The sequence below is a fragment of the Bos taurus genome, chromosome 20 (assembly GCF_002263795.3).
Source record: "Bos taurus isolate L1 Dominette 01449 registration number 42190680 breed Hereford chromosome 20, ARS-UCD2.0, whole genome shotgun sequence".
Taxonomy (NCBI): Eukaryota; Metazoa; Chordata; class Mammalia; order Artiodactyla; family Bovidae; genus Bos; species Bos taurus.
This window is the reverse complement of record NC_037347.1, coordinates 68,997,872-69,021,296: the sequence shown is the minus strand read 5'-3', so window position 1 is coordinate 69,021,296 and position 23,425 is coordinate 68,997,872.

Here is a 23,425-nt window from a genome sequence, read left to right as displayed (position 1 = left end):
TGGAGGCATGGGACAGTGGATGCAAACTAATGTACATAGGATGGACAGACAATAAGGCCCCGCTGTACAGCCCAGGGGACTGTATTTAGTGTCCCGTGATAAACCAGTCATAAATGAATATGAAAAAGACTATATACACATGTATCTAAAACTGAATCACTTTGCTGTACAACAGAAACTAACACAATGTTGTCAGTTCAGTTCAGTTCATTCGCTCAGTCATGTCCGACTCTTTGCAACCCCATGAACCACAGCATGCCAGGCCTCCCTGTCCATCACCAACTCCTGGAGTTTACCCAAACCCACGTCCATTGAGTTGGTGATGCCACCCAATCATCTCATCCTCTGTCATCCCCTTCTCCTCCTGCCCTCAGTCTTTCCCAGCATCAGGGTGTTTTCAAATGAGTCAGCTCTTCGTATCAGGTGGCCAAAGTATTGGAGCTTCAGCTTCAACATCAGTCGTTCCAGTGAACACCCAGGACTGATCTCCTTTAGGATGGGCTGGCTGGATCTCCTTGCAGTCCAAGGGACTCTCAAGAGTCTTCTCCAACACCACAGTTCAAAAGCATCAATTCTTCGGCGCTCAGCTTTCTCTATAGTTCAACTCTCACATCCATACATGACCACTGCAAAAACCATAGCCTTGACTAGATGGACCTTTGTTGACAAAGAAATGTCTCTGCTTTTTAATATGCTGTCTAGGTTGATCATAACTTTCCTTCCAAGGAGTAAGCGTCTTTTAATTGGATGGCTGCAATCACCATCTGCAGTGTAGATCAACTGTATTGCAATAAAAATTAATAAAAGAGATGGAATTGTGGTATAATTGGATTTTAATGCTAAAACAAGATTTCCTTACATTCTTCTGATTTATTAATATCTCCTGAAAGTCAAAAAATTTCATCTTCTCATGGGAACATATATTTTCCTTTGTGGATCTACCTTCTTTAAGTTTGGGACCACTCTCCCAGGATGTATAAACTCCAAGTAATGATGCTTTTTAAAGGAACACAGTAATTTGTTTAAATATTCTCCTGGCATGCCGATGTCTTGCTCCAGGGTCTTCTACAGTGATTTTCCATGTTAAACACAGGTACTTAACAGGACATCGATAGTCAATCTAGTTTGAGATCAACCCCAGGAGTCACAGGAGAAAGAGGAGACTCTCAGCTCATAAATATTCTGTTCCTGACAACATCCAAAATATATGAGAAACATCTATGACTCAATAGAAAGAAAGGTTAAAGTGTTAGTTGCTGTGTCTGACTCTTTGAGACCCCATGGACAGTAGCCCACCAGGTTCCTCTGTTCATGGGATTTTCCAGGCAAGGACACTAGAGTGGGTTGCCATTTCCTCCTCCAGGGGATCTTCCTCACCCAGGGATCAAATCTGTGTCTCTGCCTTACAGGAGGATTCTTTTCTGTCTAAGCCACCAGAAAGTGAAAGTGAAAGGCACTCAGTCGTGTCCGACTCTTTGCAACCCCATGGGCATAGTCCATGGGATTCTCCAGGCCAGAATACTGGAGTGAGTAGCCTTTCCCTTCTCCAGGGGATCTTCCCAACCCAGGGATAAAACTCAGGTCTCCTGCATTGCAGGCAGATTCTTTACCGGCTGAGCCACAAGGGAAGCCCAAGAATACTGGAGTGGATAGCCTATCCTTCTCCAGCTGCTATTCTTGACCCAGGAATTGAACTGGGGTCTCCTGCATTGCAGGCAGATTCTTTACCAACTGAGCTATTAGGGAAGCCAAGCCGTGGGGGAAACCCATAACTCAATAGGAAAAAAAAAATAATAACCCAATTAAGACACCTGAATAGATATTTCTCCAAAGAAGGCAAACAAATGGCCAAAGGTACATGAAAAGGTGCTCAATATCACTAAGCATCTAGGAAATGAAAGTCAAAACCACAGTGAGATATCAGCTCACAGCACTTAGAGTGGTTATTATTGGGAAGAAAGGACAGCAAAATTCGATGAGGATGTAGAGAAAAAGGAATCAAACACTGTTGGAGGAAATGTAAACTTGTACATCGTATGGGAAATCCTATGGAGCTTCCTCAAGAAACTGACATTGAAGCTATATATGATCCTGCACATCTGGAGGGATATTTGCCCAAAATAATTACAATCAGGCCCTTGAGGAGGTAAATACACTCCCATGTTCATTGCAGCATTATTCATAATAATGCAATAACTTAGCATCCAGTACTTTGGCCACCTCATGTGAAGAGTTGACTCATTGGAAAAGACCCTGATGCTGGGAGGGATTGGGGGCAGGAGGAGAAGGGGACGACAGAGGATGAAATGGATGGATGGCATCACTGACTCGATGGACGTGAGTTTAGGTGAACTCCGGGAGTTGGCCTGCTGCGGTTCATGGGGTCGCAAAGAGTGGGACACGGCTGAGTGACTGAACTGAACTGAACTGAGAAACAAGGCAAATATCCATCAGCTGATGAATAAAGAAAATGTGGTGTGTTTATGCAGTGGGATATTGTCTTCAAACAGGAAAATGCAAGAATACAGATGGTCCTGGAGGACATTACAGTAAACGAAATAAGCTGGTTCTAGAGGGATAGATACTGACTGATCCTGCTTACATATGGATTCCAAAACAGTGAGACTCAGAAGCTGAGAGCAGGATCCTGGCTGCCAGTGTCTGTTGGAGGGGAGCATGGGCTGCTGGTGTTTGGAGAGTATACATCCCTGTTATGCAAGGTGGTGAGGCTCTAGAGATCTTCTGTACGTTGCACAGCCAGTAGTCAACAGCATTGTGTTACACGCTTGTCTTTGTGAAGATGGGAGGTCTGTTAGTTGGCTTGCCACCAAAAAACAGAGCAAACAAAAATGACAAAGGGAAACACAACAATTTTTGGAGGTGATGAATATTTTTATTACCTTGATTGTGGTGACAGTTTCAGGGGTGCGTGCAAATGTCCAAAGTCATCAAATTGTATATTTTAAGTATGTGGAGTGTTTCATGTGTGTATTAGACCTCAATAAAGCTGTTAAATCCCCTTCATGGATCACAGCTTGTCGTGGCAAAGGGCCTTGCGTAACTCAACAAAGCTATGAGCCATACCATGCAGGGCCGTGGCAAGGACCTAACAGAAGCAGAAGAGATTAAGAAGAGGTGGCAAGAATACACAGAAGAACTGTACAAGAAAGGTCTAATGAGCCGGATAACCACAATGATGTGGTCACTCACCTAGAGCCTGACCTCCGAGAGTCTGAAGTCAAGTGGGATTTAGGAAGCATTACTAAGAACAAAAATAGTGGAGGTGATGGAATTCCAGCTAAGCTATTTAAAATCCTAAAAAGATGATACTCTTAGAGTGCTGTACTCAATATGTCAGCAAATTTGGAAAACTCAGCAGTGGCCACAGGACTGGAAAAGGTCAGTTTTCCTTCCAATTCCAAAGAAAAGCAGTACCAGACTGTGTACAAATTAGTGTACAATTGTGCTCATTTCACATGCTAGCAAGGTTATGCTCAAAATCCTTCAAGCCAGGCTTCAGCAGTCTGTGAACTGAGAACTTCTAGATGTATAAGCTGGATTTACAAAAGGCAGAGGAACCAGAGACAAGTGGCCAACAATTGTTGGATCATGGAGAAAGCAAGGGAGTTCCAGAAAAACAACTACTTCTGCTTCATTGAGTGCTCTTAATCCTCTGACTGTGTGGATCACAACAAACTGGAAAATTCTTAAACAGATGGGAGTACCAGACCACCTTATCTGTCTCCTGAGAAACCTGTATGTGGGATAAAAAGCAATAGTTAGAAACAGACATGGAACAACTAGCTGGTTAAAAACTGGGAAAGCAGGATTACAAAGCAGTATATTTTCACTCTGCTTATTTAACTCATATGCAGAGCTGCTGTGTTAGTCGCTCTGTCATGTCTGACTCTTTGAGGCACATAGATTGTAGCCCATATGCAGAGTACATCATGTTAAATGCCAGGCTGGATGAGTCCCAGGCTGAAATCAAGATTTCTGGGAGAAATATCAACAACCTCAGATATACAGATGATACCGCTCTAGTGGTAGAAAGTTAAGAGGAACTAAAGAGTCTCTTGATGAAGATGAAAGAGGAAAGTGAAAAAGCTGGCTTAAAACTCAACATTCAGAAAACTAGAATTATGGCATCTGGTCATCACTTCATGGCAAATAGAAGGGGAGAAAGTGGAAACAGTGACAGATTTTATTTTTTGGGCTCCAAAATCACTGCGGATGGTGACTGCAGCCATGAAATTAAGACACTTGCTCTTTGGGAGGAAAGCTATGACAAACCTAGACAGCATATTAAAAAGCAGAGACATCACTTTGCCGATAAAGATCCAGATAGTCAAAACTGTTTTTTCCACTAGTCATGTAAGGATATGAGAGTTGGATCATAAAGAAGTTTGCTCATGGACGAATTGCTGCTTTCGAATTGTGGTATTAGAGAAGACTCTTGAGAGACCCTTGTACTGCAAGGAGATCAAACCAGTCCATCTTAAAGGAAATCAACCCTGAATATTGATTGGAAGGACTGATGCTGAAGTTGAAGCTCCAATACTTTGGCGATGTGATGTCACTTCAGCCATGTCCAGTTCTTTGTGACACTATGGACGGCAGCCCACCAGCTCCTCTGTCCATGGGCTTCTCCAGGCAAGAGTACTGGAGTGGGCTGCCATTCCCTTCTCCAGGGGACCCCCCCAAGCCAGGATCAAGCCCATCTCTCTTACGGGCCCTGCACTGGCAGGCGCGTTCTTTCCCACTAGTGCCACAAAGAGCTGACTCACTGGAAGAGACACTGATGCTGAGAAAGACCGAAGGCAAAAGGAGGAGAGGGCAGCAGGTGACGAGATGGTTGGGTGGCATCACCAACTCAACGGACATGGTTTGCACAAACTCAGGAAATGGTTGAGGGCAGAGTAGCCCTGTGCTGTAGCTGATGGAGTCCTGAAGAGTCTGACACGTTGTTACCGACTGAACAACAGTAACAACAAGCTGTTACAGAGGACAAACGCCTTCAGTTCACTTGTGGCTCACGAAATCGTAGTGGTGGTTGCAGTTGCTGCTGTTCCTGTTTCAAAGGTGATCAGTTTTTGAGAATCAATAATCCATAATTTTAATTATAAAAATTTAAATAATGTTTAACTTCATCATCATGAAAAACATGATATCCAAGCATATATATAGAGAGAGACATTTAAAAAATACACCTAAAATCTTGATAAACTGTTGGCTTAGCTTTTATTCCTTAAGATTTCAGACACCTCTATTGACACCTATTAACTATAATATAAATCTTGCATTCTCTCTTGGTTTTTAGTAAGTTCTGTGTTATTGAAGAAACCAGATCTCTGCAAGCCTCCCACCTGTTAAAATAGCAACTTGCAGTCCATGCCCAACATCTGAGTGCAATTTTATAAGGCACAGAATGATGAAGCAATCATAGTTTATGCATAAGAAGAAATAAATGAAAATATAGCATTCGCATTTTGAATAAAAGCGAGTGAAACCTCTTCAATTGATCAAGTCTTAAGGGCCCAGGGGACACTGGCTGAAGCTCCCCGGCCCCACCTCTTGCTCCCCTGGGGGCAGCAGCAGAGGCAGCCTCCTTCCCTCTCCCCACCCCACCCCCACTCAGGCCGAGGGCAGCAGGCTTGAAGGGGCAGTGTTACCAGGCATTGCTCCTGGAAACTGAGAGCGGTTCTCAGGCTGTGAACACCTGGGGCAGGCGGCCTCTTTGCCAAACTCTGAAGAGTAGGATTTCAAAGATAAAGCTTTGAAAGGAAAGACAGCTGCAGGAGAGAGACTCCGGGAGGGCGTCCTGGAGTGTGGTCTGTAAAGGAGGACAGTGAAGTGAGGGAGGCCCGATCAAGGAGAAAGCAGTGGAGATCTTCCAGCCTGACTGGACCTTGTGTGTGGTTTATCAAGTCGGCTGGAAGGCAAAGCAATGTGGCCGGAAGCACTCTCTTCCAGAGAGTAGAGGCTGGGAAGTCTGATGGGAGAGGTTATCGTCAAGGGTGATAAATCACACATTGCAATCCTTGGCTTAGTGTTTAAAATATTGTTTAAATGAGTGCTGTTTATAGCTGCCGTGTTAGTAGTCTTTGAGGGAATAAGTGGCAGAAGATTAAAAAGAACACGGATTCATAAGGCAAATAATGAGAGAGGGGGTTAATATCTCACGTAATAATTTCTCTAGCTTTCTGGATAGGTCAACTCTTCTAGAAACTCACACCCAGTGACCATAAATCTCCTAGCCTGAGTCATGATAATGGCAAGAGACAGTAGGTAAGAATTGCTGAACAAGTGCAAAATAAAAAAAAATAAAAAGTTTTGTGGCCAATTAAACACACCCAGCTTTTTGAGCATCACCAGAAACTGTGCGGGAAACCGTTGAGGGTTACTGTGGCCTGGATCTGTTTCCTGGGGGTATCACAAAAGTGTTGATCAAGAATCTTTTTCTCTTACGCCAATTCCACGAGACCTCCTCCCCCTCTTCCATTAGCTGATTTGCTCTCGCCTGCCACCCGGCGAATGCTAATCAACGCACTCCAGCCGCACAGAGTGGGCTGGCTGGTCCTGCAGCCGTGACTGCTCCCCCCGGACCCACGGGCATTTCTCGGTCTTTTAAGCTGTCAAGTGTGGTCCCTGGGCATCCAATCTGTTAAATGAATTAGCCCTCAAATGTTCTGTGCAGCCTGCCTGCGCTGCTCTGGCATTTTCTAGCATGGGTCCCCATCCATTACCGAGGCGTGGCCGATCCTCACGCCGTAAATCATCAGGACACGGCTGCCCTTTCTCCCTCCCAGGCCTGGCAGTCCCCCTGCTCCCCTGCGTTTATGTCGGCGCAGTCCTCGAGGAGGCTGTCTAGGGGTCCGTGCTGTGTTTGGGTTTAACTGAATTAATCACGCATTTCCTTTTTCTCTGCATCTCAGACAGACCTTAGATGCAGAGTGTCTTTACAAGTAGCCTTAAGCTCTAGTATCGGATATTTCAAATACGAGTCCAAAGCCCATAAATGTGTGATGACAACATCTCACATCGGTAAGGGATGCGTTTATTCTCATCACTCACAAGCTAGATGTGCAAAGGCAGGTGCGAAAATAAAAGCTGAGAGAAGATACTGATGAAGGGGTTCTGGTCCCAGACGTCCGGAGAGCCGGCTCACTGGCCTTTTTGCCTTCACCTCTCTCCCATCTGCAGGCTCCAGAGTCCTTCAGCTTGTAATTCCATTGCCACCTCTCCGTGCATTCTCTCGTGAGCCTGTAGGCACTCGCTGACCCACTGTGCTGTAAATATAAGCACCCTTCATTCTGCGTTCATTCTGGGCCGGTCTCTGCTCCTGGAACTTGATGCACTGACCTGGGCTTGCTGCTAAGCCCCACTCCCCTACCCCTGAGGCAGGCAAGCCTATTGTGCACATTTTACAGATGGCAACACTGAGGCTAGGAGGGGGTCTGAGGCTGATCCAAGGACTGGAGTGGAAGCTCGCAGCTGGTTACAGAGGCTCAGCCATAAACCCTGTTCACACAGAGAAGATGCCAGAATGAGTTACACGTGGAATGACAACACCCCAGCCAGCTGGCTTGCTGCATCTGTGTTGTTTATAGATGTATCTCTTCACTACCTGTAGCTTGATTCAGGTTCCAAATGCTTTGGTTGTAATCGGACACTATACATCCTTTCCATTCTGTGTTCATTCATTCGCTTGCCATGCATCAATCAGCAACGAGGCCTCAGTTGGGAGTATGGAATGGAAAGAGAATGTTACCCTAAATGCACAGCTACCACCCCTCTGTAGCATGATGTGGTGCAATGTAGGGTCCTGAGCGTCAGTGCAGGATGGCTTGTGGTGAGGGTAGGGGGTGGGGGGTGGAGGGCCGGTCCCTCCTGGGCTGGGGAACCTTGTTCTTGCTTGAAGCAGCAGAAGGAAGCAAGGTTTAGAGAACAGTGTGAGCCCCAGGAGCAAGGCCAGACAGAGCTGTGAAGCCAAGTAATTCACTGCAGCAAGATTCCCATGCTAATTTGTGGGCTGTGATTCTTACACAACCTTTAAGGAAAATATCTATTATGAGTGAAAGAGCCCGTAGGAGGGTCTCTGAAGCTTCCAGATCGACCAGCCTGGAGCTGCCCTGGAGTAAGAGGTGTGGGGCTGCTGATGAAGAAGGAGGGGCCGGACAGAGAGCTTGCCAAGACAGGGAGCCTGGACCCCACACTGTCCAAGGAGGGCTGCGTGTGACTGGATGAAACTTTGCAAGAGGGTCCTCTGAGGACTCAGCAGGGTCTGCATGGAAGGCATACACATGTCATACACACGCACACGAGTATACACACAGATTCACACGTGTGTGAGCGTGCACACCAGCTGTGAGCACACAGGGGCAAGCACACGTGCATGCACACAGTGGCTCACACCCACGCCACACGAGCACTCGCACATGCAAACCCTCGCAAGCTGGTCACAGGGTGCATGGGACAATGCCCAGAAGAAACTCGGAGCTGCTGCAATTCTGACGTAGAGAAGGTTCCAAGCCCCTCCACTGCTGGGCGTCCCCACGAAAGAGAAGAAGCTCGGAGCTGCTGCAATTCTGACGTAGAGAAGGCTCCAAGCCCCTCCACTGCTGGGCGTCCCCACGAAAGAGAAGAAGGTCGGAGCTGCTGCAATTCTGATGTAGAGAAGGCTCCAAGCCCCTCCACCGCTGGGTGTCCCCACGAAAGAGAAGAAACTTGGAGCTGCTGCGACTCTGACGTAGAGAAGGTTCCAAGCCCCTCCACTGCTGGGTGTCCCCACGGAAGAGAAGAAGGCGGGCTGCGCGTGCATCCCCACCTGCTTCTGGGGTTTCTTGTTTCGCTCCTTCCTGGGGCAGCTGTCCCTCACTGGTGCTGGTTCACTGACCCGACAGCCCACACCTCTGCAACTTGTTCTTTCCTGTCATTTTTATCCGTGTGAAGTTACTGTCCAACTTCACATACCCAGGGCACATAAGCCCTGAAGTAACAAACCCCCGTAAATCGACAAACAGGAGTGCCAACTCGACTCCCCCTGGAATGGCTTGTGTCATGCCGGGGCTCTGTGATTGCACCTTGTTTCAAATTCATATGTATTCATTTCATAAAAATAGTCTATATTTTATACTGATGAATTTATCAATAGAAAAAAAAGACACTGCACCAAGATATAAAAAATTACCTGCCAAAATCATGATTTATGCCGGTTTTGAGGCTTCTCCTCTATTATTCATGTGCGTAGGACTTTTTCTTTCATCTTGACATTTACTTCACATTATAAAAATGTGCCCCTCTCTGCGATGTCTTCATCTGAGCAGCAGGTAGGCAGGAGTAGACTGAAGTCGGGGCTTTGAGTCTTGACAGCGTCCGTCAGGACGCGGCCCGGCCGAGCAGCCAGCTGTCATGCGGGCAGGTCCCAGAGGTCAGCTGAGCCCCCATGAGGGCACAGATCCCCACAGAAGCCCCCAGCTCCTCGGGAAGAAATGATCCAGCTCTTTTCCTGATCGGAAGCAGGGCTGTTTTCATTTGACTGGAGCATGTTGGCTTGAAAGCTCTAAGGCAGTGTGAAGCCGTTAATATTAAATTGGAAGAATTGAGCACCGAAAAGGAGCTGGCATGAGGGGAAGAAGCAACAAAACCTGGAAAGGGCAGTGTCTATTCCAACTCCTGTTTTCCCACGTGAAGCTTCAACAGTGACTCCAAGTTTAAAGACGGGAGGAGGCACATGTGGTGTTGAAAGAGCCCTCCCAGGGCAGGGCAGGGCAGGGCAGCGAGGCAGGCCGCTGGGCTCCACCTGGAGGGTGGGCAGAGCAGGCAGGGGGCGGTGGAGGGCTGAGAAGGAAACGCCTGGAACGTGGACACAGAGGAGTCCCCGGCGGGTGCAGGCAGAGAAGCGCACGTTCCAAGCGCTGACGGTGCTGTTCTGGCGACCGCAGTCCCCTCCGTCTGATCACAACCACGGCATCTCATCTTCCATATCTGAGCTCTGTCCCCTGATGTCTTTCGGTACCCAGGTAAAACCTCCAACACGCTCGCCTTTGTAGGTAGAATGGGGATAAACCTCAAGCCATGGGCTCCAGTGTGAAGGAAACAGAACTTCCTGCAGACACTGCTCCCATGTCTACCTGGAACCTTCTTTCCATGGGGGTGGCAGAGACTTAAACCTGGATCAGACGCCACCCTCCCTCCTTTGTTGTCTGTGCAGAGGTTTACAGAGACTAAGGCGTGGGTGCTTATCTTGTCCTTGGTGGCCTACCCCTGCCAGGATGGTGTTGGGGGAAAAAACTTGGTCCAAGCAGCTTGTTGTCACCTGCCCTTCCTGCGGTCCCGTCTCCAGATCTCATTCTGTGGCTCCATCCTGGAGGACCCTCTCCATATGTGGCCCAGCTCTGTAAAGAGCCCCATCCTTCCAGAATGAAGTGCGACCATCCTGAGCTCTGGAGTCTTCTTGTTCAGTCTCTAAGTCCTGTCCAACTCTTTGCAACCCCAGGGACTGCAGCACACCAGGCTTCCCCATCCTTCACCAACTCCCAGAGCTTGCTCAAACTCATGTGTATTGAGTAGATGATGCCATCCAACCATCTCATCCTCTGTTTTCCCCTTCTCCTCCTGTTCTCTCAATCTTTCCCAGCATCAGGGTCTTTTCAAATGAGTCAGCTTTTCTCATCAGGTGGCCAAAGTATTAGTGTTTCAACTTCAATATCAGTCCTTCCAATGAACATTCAGGACTGATGTCCTTAGGATGGATTGGTTTGATCTCCTTGCAGTCCAAGGGACTCTCAAGAATCTTCTCCAACACCACAGTTCAAAAGCATCAATTCTTTGGTGCTCAGCCTTCTTTTTGTCCAACTCTAACATCCATATGCGACTACGGGAAAAACTATAGCTTTGACTATGACCCTTTGTTGGCAAAATGATGTCTCTGCTTTTTAATATTCGGTCTAGGTTTGTCAAAGCTTTTCTTCAAGAAGCAAACCTCTTTTAATTTCATGGCTGCAGTCACCATCCACAGTGATTATTGGAGCAATCAATTGCACTGCTATCCCATTCAGGGCTAGTTTTATTTTTTATTGTTCTATTTGCATTTCCATTTACTTTATTTTGTCTCCCCAGATTTACTTAGGTATAATCAATGTTTGGAAAACTCCACAGAATTCGTGTAAATAGTTTTGTGAATTTGGATTCACCATCACATCACCATCATTGTATAAGGTAACAGACATATATCCACCACTTCCAAATGTTTCTTTAAGTCTCTTTCTTTTGTTTTATTAATATTTGGGGGGCAAGAGTAGATAACAGTAGATCTATGCGACAAACACATTGTAAGTGAAAGATACCTTATTGTTGGCCTTCCCTGGTGACTTAGATCCAAGTTCTATCCCTGAGTCAGGAACATCCGTTGGAGAAGGAAGTGGCTACCCACTCCAGTACTCTTGCCTGGAGAATTCCATGGACAGAGGAGCCTTGTGGGCTACAGTCCATGGGGTCACAAAGAGTCAGACTTGACTGGGTGTCTAACACTTTGACTTTGACACCTTATTGTTAACCGTGGGCAGAATGTTGCAGGCAGACCTCTGGAAACAGCACACCCTGTGTACTTAGGACGTCTACCCACAGAGAGCGGCTCCCCTCCTGTGCTCCTCTCTCTCTAGCCCAGGCAGCTGCTACTCTTTTGTCTGCTTTTATACATTGGAAGGAAAGTTATGACCAACCTAGAGAGCATATTCAAAAGCAGAGACATTACTTTGTCAACAAAGGTTCGTCTAGTCAAGGCTATGGTTTTTCCTGTGGTCATGTATGATGTGAGAGTTGGACTGTGAAGAAAGCTGAGCACCGAAGAATTGATGCTTTTGAACTGTGGTGTTGGAGAAGACTCTTGAGAGTCCCTTGGACTGCAAGGAGATCCAACCAGTCCATTCTGAAGGAGATCAGCCTTGGGATTTCTTTGGAAGGAATGATGCTAAAGCTGAAACTCCAGTACTTTGGCCATCTCATGCGAAGAGTTAACTCATTGGAAAAGACCCTGATGCTGGGAGGGATTGGGGGCAGGAGGAGAAGGGGACGACAGAGGATGAGATGGCTGGATGGCATCACTGACTCGATGGACGTGAGTTTGGGTAAACTCTGAGAGTTGGTGATGGACATGGAGGCCTGGCGTGCTGCAATTCATGGGGTTGCAAAGAGTTGGACACGACTGAGCGACTGAACTGAACTGAATGGACTGATACATGGGACTACTTTTTATCCAAGGGGAATCATGCTCTGTTTGTCTTGTGTCTGGCTTATTTCACTGAGTGTGATGTCCTCCAGGTTCATCCACCTTGTTGCAAATGGCAGGTTTTCCATCTTTTTAAAGGTTAAATACTGCGTTGTTTGTAGAGACTGCAATTTTAAATCAAGTCCTCAAGATGCTGCCTGTCTTGTGTTCTGATGAGAGACTCAAGGTCATGGGTGGCAGACACAAGGATTACAGGATAATGTGATGATCAACACAGTCTACAGGTAAACACAACTGTGTAAATCCTCGGTCCAGCATGGGAGCCATGACGCCAACAGAGCTGCAGTTAAAAATAAAAGGAGATGATGATCAAAACATGCCTGAAATATAGACTGCATTCAGGCCCAAATACTCACGATTGTATACTCTTAGGAAGCAGTTTTAGCTCCTGTTTTTTCTGTCCTGTGAACACTCTGGCTATTGCCTTCAAAGGGCTGCCTACAGCCTCACTTATCATGGACTTGGGGTGCAGCTGCACACCCCAGAACCCAGAAACTTCTCCCTTCTCATCAATTCTGGCCAATTAAAGCCAATTTGCCTACTGGAAATCTCACTGTCACATTTGGAATCTGTGATGTTTAAATTTTGTGTCAACTTGATTGGGCTATAGTTCAGTTTTTTTTTTTTTTTAATAAAACACCAGTCCAGGTGTTGCTTCAAAAGTATTTTGTAGACGTAATTAGCTTCTACAATCAGTTGGCTTTAAGTAAGGAGGCCAGCCTTCCTCATGGGGCCTTATCCAATTCCTTGAAGGCTTTAAGAGAAAAGCTGAATTTACCTGAAGAAGAATGAATTCTTCCTCAAGCCTGTCCTGGGAAACCCTGCCTGAGCTTCTAGCCTACGGGCTTGCCAGGCCCCACCGCTGCAAGAGTCAAGCCCTTCAAACAAATGTCTTGCAGTCTCCATCTTTGTCTCTGCCATCTGAATCCATATCTACATTATATCTATTTCTATATTTCTCTCCATCTCTACTTTTTTATCATCTGTGTCTACATCTACATCTATATCTGAATTGTGAAATACAATTCATAATTAATGGCAAGACAAGAAAAATGTAAACATGCAAATCTGTCTCCGCCCCTTGGCCTCCTGCCTCCCTGCACTGCACGTCGTCCATCTGCATTAGGCATCGCCCCCACTTCCATATCCGCGGAAATACCTGCTCAGCCACAAAGAACAACGTCCTCCCAGCAACCACAAGACAGTTCCTGAAAAGACAACGCTTCTTCTTGATCTTGTGGGGCCACGATGACCCACCACCTTACCTCTAGATATCTGGATTGTGCCAACAATTTACATCATTTAATGCACAGCCACCTGTCTAAAAAAATCTATACCACTTTGCTTTGACCTCTGTTGGGCAGAAGACTTTATACAGAATTTTCTGAGAGGCAGCTCTCTGATTATAATCATCAATTTGACTCCAATAAAATTTTCCGTTTCTTTTTTAGACTGATTAACTTTTCACCTGCAGTGTCATCCGTAGCATCTCCTTTCTCTCTCTGTCTCTCTGCATGTACCTGCGTCGTCCACATGCCCACACATTGTGTTTCACTCTTCAGCTATATGTACACATCTTGCTGATATTGTTACTTTGAAGAGTCCTGCAAACACAGGGTCTATGACTTGGTTCTACCAAAGATCTAACCCAAACATTTCTGACCATAGGGAGCATCAAAAACTTAGGCCTCCTTTTTTTTTTTTTTTTCATTTATTTCTTGGACATAGAGTGACTTCTCTCCTTTTGCTCTATTTTCTTCATTAACAACAATAAAAAAAATATGTGGCACTATATTACTTTAGCATATGTTATAAATAATAAGTGGGCTTCCCTGCTGGCACTAGTGAAAAGAACCCACCTCCCAATGCAGGAGACACAAGAGACATGGGTTTGATCCCTGGGTCTGGAAGATCCCCTGCAGTGGGGCATGGCAACCCACTCTAGTATTCTTGCCTGGAGAATCCTCATGGACAGAGGAGCCTGGTGGGCTACAGTCCAGAGCATCACCAAGAGGTGGACATGACTGAAGTGACTTAGCACGCACACATAATGATATACTTAGCTATGTAGCATTTTCTGTTTATCACACTGCGCTCTATTGCATTATACTGTGTTGGGTGTGTGTGTACACCAACCATCTCTGCCCACAAGAGGACTGGAAGGCGTAGGAGGGCAGGGTTTACCTATTATCTTCTCTGCCACATCCCATCACCTAAACCATTCTTGGTACCTTGTAGCTGCTCAGTGAGTATCTGAAAGCATGCAGATGAGGTTTCAACTCCATTCATGCATATTCACTTGAAGTGCAGATCACATTGCACTGCATAAACTGAAGGAAATAGTTCACAAGCTCTTTGCCTTGATTTATGAGTTGGTACCTTGCTGATAAGTGAAAGTACATCAATCGATACATTGATACAAAACAGCAATGAAAAGGGTCAAAGAGGCACCCCTCTAGGAAAAGGATTGGATCTGCTGGGGCTTTGCACACAGCGAGCATCTCACCAGCCAGGGCCTTCCCGCCTATGCAGGGCCGTGGTGGGGGTGCCCGCCCTGGTCCGGGAGCCTGGGTGAACCCAGATCCTCCAACTACATCTGGGGGCTCCCCTGCTCCATGCCTCTGCTCACCTCCTAAAGGGGGGCAGGACACGGACGGACCTAGAGGCGATCATGCTGAGTGAAGTGAGTCAGAGAAAGGCAGCTATTGCGTGACAACGCTCACAGGTGGGATCCAGAAAAGAAGGGAGTGAAGGGGATGATTCACAGAACAGAACAGACTCACTGACATAGCAAGCAAGCTTATGCTTACAGAAGGGGCTGGGGAGAGGGGTAACTTAGGAGGTTGGGGCTAACATACACATACTACTATGCGTAAAATAAACCAGGACCTAGTTGCACAGAGAACTCTACTCCATATCTTATAATAGTAATCTTCAATGGGAAAGAATCTGAAAAAGATACACACACACACACATACACACACACACATACACACACACACATACACACACGCACACACACACACGCACACATATATATAACTGAATCACTTTACTGCCCACCTGGAACTAATCCAACATTGTCAATCAGCTATGCTCCAATAATTAAATACATAAATAGAACACAGTGGGCTAGCACAGCGCTTGCCTCAGAGCAATGGATGAGGATGAAGAGCTAGCAAGCAGGTGGCCCTGACTCAGCTCTGCCTGACCTGGGTCTGCCGACAGGGGAGCAGGCTCTGCACGCGTCAGGAAGGACAAGCCCCTTTCCTCACTGTAACACACCCTCCCTCCCCTACCTCCTGACCTGCAGGACCACCTGTTAGCTGTGGCCCAAACTAGGGCCACAGAACAGGGGATGATTACTTAATAGTCACTAAATCTTAAAACAGCCCTTAATTTTCAATGGATTGCTGTTCATCTTAGTTAGTGGACTAATGTGCTGGATGATGCTCTTTATTCTTTACCCTCAGTGGGTGGATGACCTCTCTATTCTTGAACTGAGAAAGCTTCTGACTTCATAGTTCTCATCCCTGATTCCAGGCTGGACCGCAGTCCTCAGAGGAGCATCTGCTCTGTGTTCAGGACTCTTTTGTTCAGTCGCCAAATGGTGTCCGACCCTTTGTGACCCCATGGACTGCAGCACACCAGGCTTCCCTGTCCTGCACTATTTTCCAGACTTTTCTCAAACTCATGTCCACTGAGTCAGTGATGCCATCCAACCATCTCATCTGCTACCCTCCTCTCTTCCTGCCCTCAATCTTTTCTAGCATCAGAGTCTTTTCCAAAAAGTCAGATCTTCTTATTGGGTGACCAAAGTACACTGTTTGACATCAGTCAGGTACAGAATATGCGATGGATTAGAAAGATAGATGATAGATGGTTGGACAATCAGACAGATAGGCCAGCAGACACACAGATGATACACAGATCATAGACTCCTTCCGAGACCGTGGCAGGTCCAGCATCAGTCTTCTGCACTTGCTGAGCTTCATGGACCATGGACATCTCCACTGGGACATGCATCTAGAATCACTGTGACTCTCTATTTTAAAACTGCAAGATGCACTCTTTGGAAATTAATATGATATTGCAGTGCATCCTTGAGTCATGGACAAAGTCAGTCATCACAGCTCTTGTGTTAAAGATGCTGAAGCCAGAACACCCTCCCAGCCCTGCCCATCCCCCACTCCTGGCAGTCAAGGAAGAATCTGTCTCAGACGGTACATTTTTTAAACTTTCAAACAAAGGCACATAAATGCATAACGCTATAATATTCAAATCCTTTTTCCCAGCACAAGCTTGCAAATCTGTTTTCAGGGTGATCTGATATTTGGCTTCTGGAAAGAAATATATAAATAACAAATTGTCTAGGCATAGGTATTTATCTTTTGTCTTGACATAGGCAAAGCGATATTTTTTAAAGTAATAAAAGGACAGACTGAAAGTTGAACTATAAAGATGTGACATTTGAGAAAAGATGCCAAAGGAGTGGGTGACCATAAAAAAATAAGCTGTGTTTTCCAAACTCGAAGAAAGTTTGCCTCGAGAGACTCTCTGTGGTCAGCTGCTAGAGCTCTGCTGGTTTACATCCACGTGGTGACCTCTGGCCATCCTACCATGGGGCTGGTTGTGTAACTGAAAAGTCTAGCTTGGGGACTGGACACCCTCAAATTGCCAATCAGGCCCCTGCTAGGCAGGGGTGTCTCTCTGCGCGCACAGAGATGGATTTCACATCGATGCCTCCCAGGTGAGTGCGGAGTCCTGTTTTATCCACAGGGAAATGTGCTACAGGAAAAAGAAGCAGTCTTCCCAAGGGACCTGAGACAGGGCCGTGCAGGTGACATCTCAGAGCAGCCCCTGAGAGGGGCCTCCTCACTGTCTCTGCAGCCTGCAGGGTCACCTTGGGCTCTGAACTCCACAGTGCAGGGCTTTGAAGAGGCCCCTATGTACAGAAACCCTAAACAATTTAGATGGCTTCCCTTGCTAGAGGGTGACAGATGCACACACCCTCCCCTCCAGTCCCGCAATGGCCTTGGGAAGCCAGGCAAGGGAGTCTAGTGTGCAGCCCCACCTAGCTGGCACCATGTTTAAATACCGTAACCATCAGTGCCCCCTGGTCAATGGTGGGCTTCCACATGTGGGCATGGGAGAGAGAAAAGAAGACCCCTAGGACTCCTCGTGTGGCCCCCCCATCATCATGCACGTTTCCTGTAGTGGTGGACTCACGGAGGGCTGAAGGAAGGCCACGCAGGAACCCAGAGAGGAGCAGAGCTCAGAGGTAGTCCGGAGAAGAGGCTGTGCTGGCAAAAATAATTCCGTCTGTTTCTACCGAGATGTGAGTCTTCAAAGACCCTTGACATCTCCTACCTTACCTTGCTTGGGTCTAAAGCTCCCGTGACCTTAAGTCCGGATTTCCAAGGCCAGGGAGCTAAGGCAGGCAAAGCAGGACGTGGTCACCAGGAGGGGCCTTCCCTGTGACGGGGACTCATGGTGACAGGGGGCCGCTGCCCCCAGCACTGCCAACTCCTGGCGTCTCTGCACACACCAGGGCCTCCCGTCTGTGTCTGTCTGTCCACTTCCAGCCTTGAGGGGTCTGCTTATTTAAATATCTTCGTGAAGATGAGATATCAAGGAGTTCTGCCAGCAAACAGACCCTCATGGGCCTTTTCCCCCTTATCCAGCAACAGAGATTCAAGCATGAGCAGAAGTGTCTGAAAAACATTTGTAAGGATTTCAAGATCAGGTGCCTTTATTCATGTCATGTTGGAGAAGCTAATGGCCAGGGCAGTGGCCCTGCTTACAAATCCCGCTGCTTTTACTTCCCTGCAAAGTCTTACTTTCTGGTTTAACTGGCAGTCATCTTTGTTTTCGTGGCTTCCGCAGTGGCTTAGACGGTAAAGGATCTGCCTGTGATGCAGGAGACCTGGGTTCCATCCCTGGGTCAGTATGATCCCCTGTGAAAGGGCATGGCAACCCACTCCAGTACTCTTACCTGGAGAATCCCGTGGACAGAGGAGCCTGGCAGACCACAGCTCGTGGGGTTGCAGAGTCAGTCATGACTGAGCGACTATTCACTTTCTTTCATTGCATTGCAGGCTGTTCCACATTGCCTATGAATGGACGTTTGGGACAGTGATGGAAGAAACAGACCGCTGGGCTTCTGTCTCCTCTGCTTGTGCTGTTCTTGCAGAAAGCCCAGCAGTTCTGTCTCCATCAAGAAGGTCAAAGGCTGCAAGGTGGTGAGACTGCCTTCCACAGTCTCTGGCCACCATGGAGACAGGGCTGGAATGTCAGGATATTCCTCCAAGGCTGGCTGGGTTGGGCCCTGGCTGGTGGAGCTGTCAGTCACCTGGAGAACAGAAGAGGTGTGTCCACCCAAGGCTCAGGTGAGACCCAGGAGGCAGGAGAGTCAGCAGCCCTAGGTACAGTGAGGAGGGGAAGACCGCAGGAGGCCTGGAAAGAAGGCTTAGCTCTGCAGGGCCCCGGCAGATGTGCCTTCACCTGCAGGGGTGCTCAGGTGTGCCCTGCAGACTTCTTGGTTCCATTTTGTGTGGCTCTAGAGAATTGCCTTAAATGTTTTCCAGGTATTAGCAAATAAAAAAAAGCAACTCATGAGCAGGAGAATGGGCTGTTTGGTGAGCAGCAAAGATCCCTACACACTCAGAGGAAATCCCTTCTCAGTGTTACCCCCTTGGAGTTACACAGGCAATTTCAAGACCATGGATCAAAGCCATCGGGCAAAGTTACACTGAAATTCATATCCAAGCAGGATGTTTTTAACAAACGGTGCTGTGTGTCTTCTAGATGCCAAGCTAAGGACCACCAAGCGCCATCCACCCGCCCTTCTCTACTGAATCATCTGTCAGAGGAAAAGCATATCAGTAAACATCATATATTTTAGGAAAACTTTTATTAAAACACCCAGCAGTTAAAAGTGAAAAAAAGAAAGGTAGTCAATTTCCACTGAACTGAAACGACTTCTTTCTCAAGTGTGATAAGACCAAGACCTTTTGCCCAAAACCCTTACAAAGATTTCCAGTTCCCATTTTCCCAGGAAAGGATTTCTTGCTTTTACTCAGAATTCCTTGGTTTTACTTTGAAAATTTTAAAAAAGGAGGAGAGGATACTTTCTGAATGAGCACCAAGGTGATTTCATTATCGATTCATACGCCACACGCACACTGCCATTTTAAGTGTGCGGGCTCCGTGGCCTTTTCGGCGACAATTCCAGCATCCTTCCCTCCTCTTCCTCTCTCCTGCCCTAAGGTCTCTGTGGTGTGACAAAGGGGAGACAACATCTCCCTCCCCCAGGTACTGGCCCACTCAGCCTGGTGGCGCCCCCGCCCCCGAGGTCCCGGGGAGGCCAGGCTATCACTTTCTGCCACAAACAGGGTCACCTCTCGGCCGGTTCTCTCCCGAGCCCCGCTGTTCAGAGTGGAGAAGAAGTTCAGAGCTGTTGAATGATGATAGGGGTGGGGAATTAAAAATAAAAAAAAGAAAGGAAGAAAGAAAGAAAGAAATTAAGTGCCAGCAACAACCACAAATACAAGGTGGAGCGGGTGTGGGAGAAAATGATTCCTGGAGAATGGGAGAAAGATAAATAGGGTCCGGACTTGGTTTCATTGTCAGGAGCACTCTGGGGTTATTTGAGGCTCTTATTTATGCTCTGTAAGCAGAACAATACTGGAGAAGAAATGATTAAATACCGGCTCTGTGAGCCGCAGACGTCTCATTGTGGCGCTGGGCTCGCCACTGGGTGGTTTTGATAAAGGCAATATGAGTTGATAACTGATACAGTTTGCAGGGAGTCATCTGGGGCTGCTGACAGCTCCAGCCCTTTAATAAAATCATTAGAATGTAAATGTTTTTATTGCGGAATAAAGAGCCTCCAGCGAAGTTGACACCGCTCTCCCTCTGCTGAATGGCAGCGCCGATTAGCATTCAAATGATATCATGATGGGCTGGTTATCTTTATTAAAATTTTTCAAATCGAGTCTTCATTTTGCATGATTGAGTTTTAAACAAATGCAATATCCAGTCGGCTGGCGAGCTGGCCTGAACACTCCTGAAATAATTAAAGTCTTCCTTTTCTTTTTTTTTTAAACATGTGTTTCATAAGAAATGAATTGGATTTGCTATTTTAATATGACAATATCTAGTTAGCTTTGCATAAAAACAGGGATGTTATAGCATAATTATTGAAAGTGTACAGCTTTTAAACATATGTTTCATAAGGCCGAATTCAATTTTCTGAAATATGACAATACCAGTAACTGGGTGAAGTGTGAAATCAAGAGATGGTTGATTATTGAGATCAATCCCACAAAAATCTTCCTCGTGGATGGCAGCCCACTGCGCTCATCTGTGGCGCTTCCAGAAGAAGGAAGTCTCTTTTCCTTGAACAGTTTCACTGTCCACAGCTCCGATGGAAGGAAGGGCCTCTGCATGGACTTTGATCACAGGCTCTTGGTCATGGAAGCACTGATTACCCAGAACAAATGAAACCCTTGTTAAGATGAAGAGACTCTTGGGGCTGAGAGCAAAATGGTGCTGCTCATGGTGGGATTCCTCTGTTGATGGAGGCAGGACAGGTCCGTCTCACTTGACATCTCTGGCCGTCCTTTGCCCTAAGTCTGGGCATCCCTTCTCTACCTGACCATTCTTAAAAGTCATATTGTGCTATGGGTGCTCAGTCACTCAGTCATGTCTGATTTTTTGCAATCCTGTGGATAGTAACCTGCCAGATTCCTCTGTTCATGGGGATTCTCCAGGCAAGACTTCTGGAGTGGGTTGCCATTTCCTTCTCCAAGAGATCTTCCCAACCCAGGGATTGGACTCAGGTCTCCCACACTGCAGACAGATTTTTAACAGTCTGAGCCACCAGGGAAGCCACAAGATTTGTTAGCAAGACAACCATGAGTAGTTCTTGGTTATAAAGAGCCAAGACAAAAAAAAATATTCCTTAAAAGTATGACCCTGGAGTAATCGAATATCTTCTAAAAGGGAGATAGCTACAGAGCTCATCTCCTCTGTGTGTGTATGTGTGTATGTCTGTGTGTGTGTGTGTATGTGTGTGTGTGTGTGTGTGTATGCTCAGTTGTGTCTGACTCATTGCGACCCCATGGACTGTAGCCCACCAGGCTCCTCTGTCCATGGGATTCTCCAGGCAAGAATACTGGAGTGGGTTGACATTTCTACTCTAGGAAATCTCCCCAAACCTGGGGTCGAGTGCACGTCTCTGTGTCCCCTGCACTGGCAGGCAGATTATTTACCACTAGCGCCACCTGGGGAACCTCCTCTCCTGTAAGAGAGACCATCTGAAGGCATGCTGTGGGTTGTCTTCAGCATAGCAAGGGGAAAGATAAGACCTTTCCACTTCATGTGAACTGCTTTTGCTATTTTTTTAAATAAAAACATATATTGAAATAAATGACAACATATTTTGTCAATCTATATTACCATATTAGCAGACTTTGAATTTTGTAATAATATCTTTCTAACCAGGGTATAAATGATGAATGAGATGATTTTAATTAATATGTAAACCCATATTAGTATACCTAATAAGGTCAATATATAAATAATGTTAAGAATTTATTAAAATTGACATTAAGTTCTGAATTTGTATATACATGATGACTTAATATTTCTATGTCATAATTTTAGAACAGAATGTTGAACATTCAGGGCAAATCGAAATGACTCTTTTTCTCACAAAATCACTATTATAGAAAAGTCAGGATAGAAAACAATTATTCCGAAAGGTCATAAGGAAAGGTCCACATTTTGGAGCAGGAACTGTTTTAGAGGAAATATTATTTTCTTGGAAAAGGCAGAACCAGGAATGATCCATAACCTCGACTGGAGAACAGCTGGTGTGGTCAGCTGGGGGTTCCCACCTCACAGAGAGAAAGGCAGGGCCCAGAAGAAGAGGATCCCAGAAGAGATGGGATTCAGCAAGTCCTCTGTGGCCGGGCCCTCAGTGAGGATCCCCCAGCTCGTTAGCAAGTCAAATGGAAACTGAGAAATACAGTTCTGATGTGATAAGTGAAAAATGACCTTCCCTCTAAAAGTCTGACTCTGATGGAGGAAGTAGAAATTGAAGCAGCAGGCAACACTTCAAAATAGGCTGCAGAGGAGTTGCAAAACAGATAAACTCCAATAAAACAGTGTAACACCCATCAGGGATCATCTGGACTGAAAGTCCTTAACCCCAGAGCACTCAGACCCCATGTTCTAGTGTCTGACCATAAAGTGATAAACAAGTAATTCCACTTGGACTTCAGTTCAGTTCAGTCGCTCAGTCGTGTCCAACTCTTTGAGACCCCATGGACTGCAGCACGCCACGCCTCCCTGTCCATCACCAACTCCCAGAGTCTACCCAAACTCATGTCCATTGAGTTGGTGATGCCATCCAACCATCTCGTCCTCTGTCGTCCCCTTCTCCTCCCACCTTCAATCTTTCCCAGCATCAGGGTCTTTTCGAATGAGTCAGCTCTTCACATCAGGTGGACAAAGTATTGGAGTTTTAGCTTCAATATCAGTCCTTCCAGTGAACACTCAGGACGCTGGGACTTGTTTTCTAAAATAAGACCAGTGACAGTATCCACAATACCTAAGCTTACAGATTCTGAGCCTTCCTTGCCAAAATACCCCCATGAGGAACTCTGGTTCTTCAAGCCTCACATGCAGCCTTTTCTAAAACCTCCTTCTAGCTCCGTGCATATGCCCTGAACATTCAGAGCAAATCAAAATGACTCTTTTTCTCACCAAATCACTATCACAGAAAAGTCAGGATAGAAAACAATTGAAACACATATAATATCATATATGAAATGAATCGCCAGTCCAGGTTCGATGCATGATACTGGATGCTTGGGGCTGGTGCACTGAGATGACCCAGAGGGATGGTACGGGGAGGGAGGAGGGAGGGGGGTTCGGGATGGGGAACACGTGTATACCTGTGGTGGATTCATGTTGATGTATGGCAAAACCAATACAATATTGTAAAGTAATTAACCTCCAATTAAAATAAATACATTTATATTTAAAAAAAAACACAATTATTCCAAAAGGTAACATACCAATGGTAATTCACTATAGGGGGTCTTTGACTCAAGACCACTGGTGTAT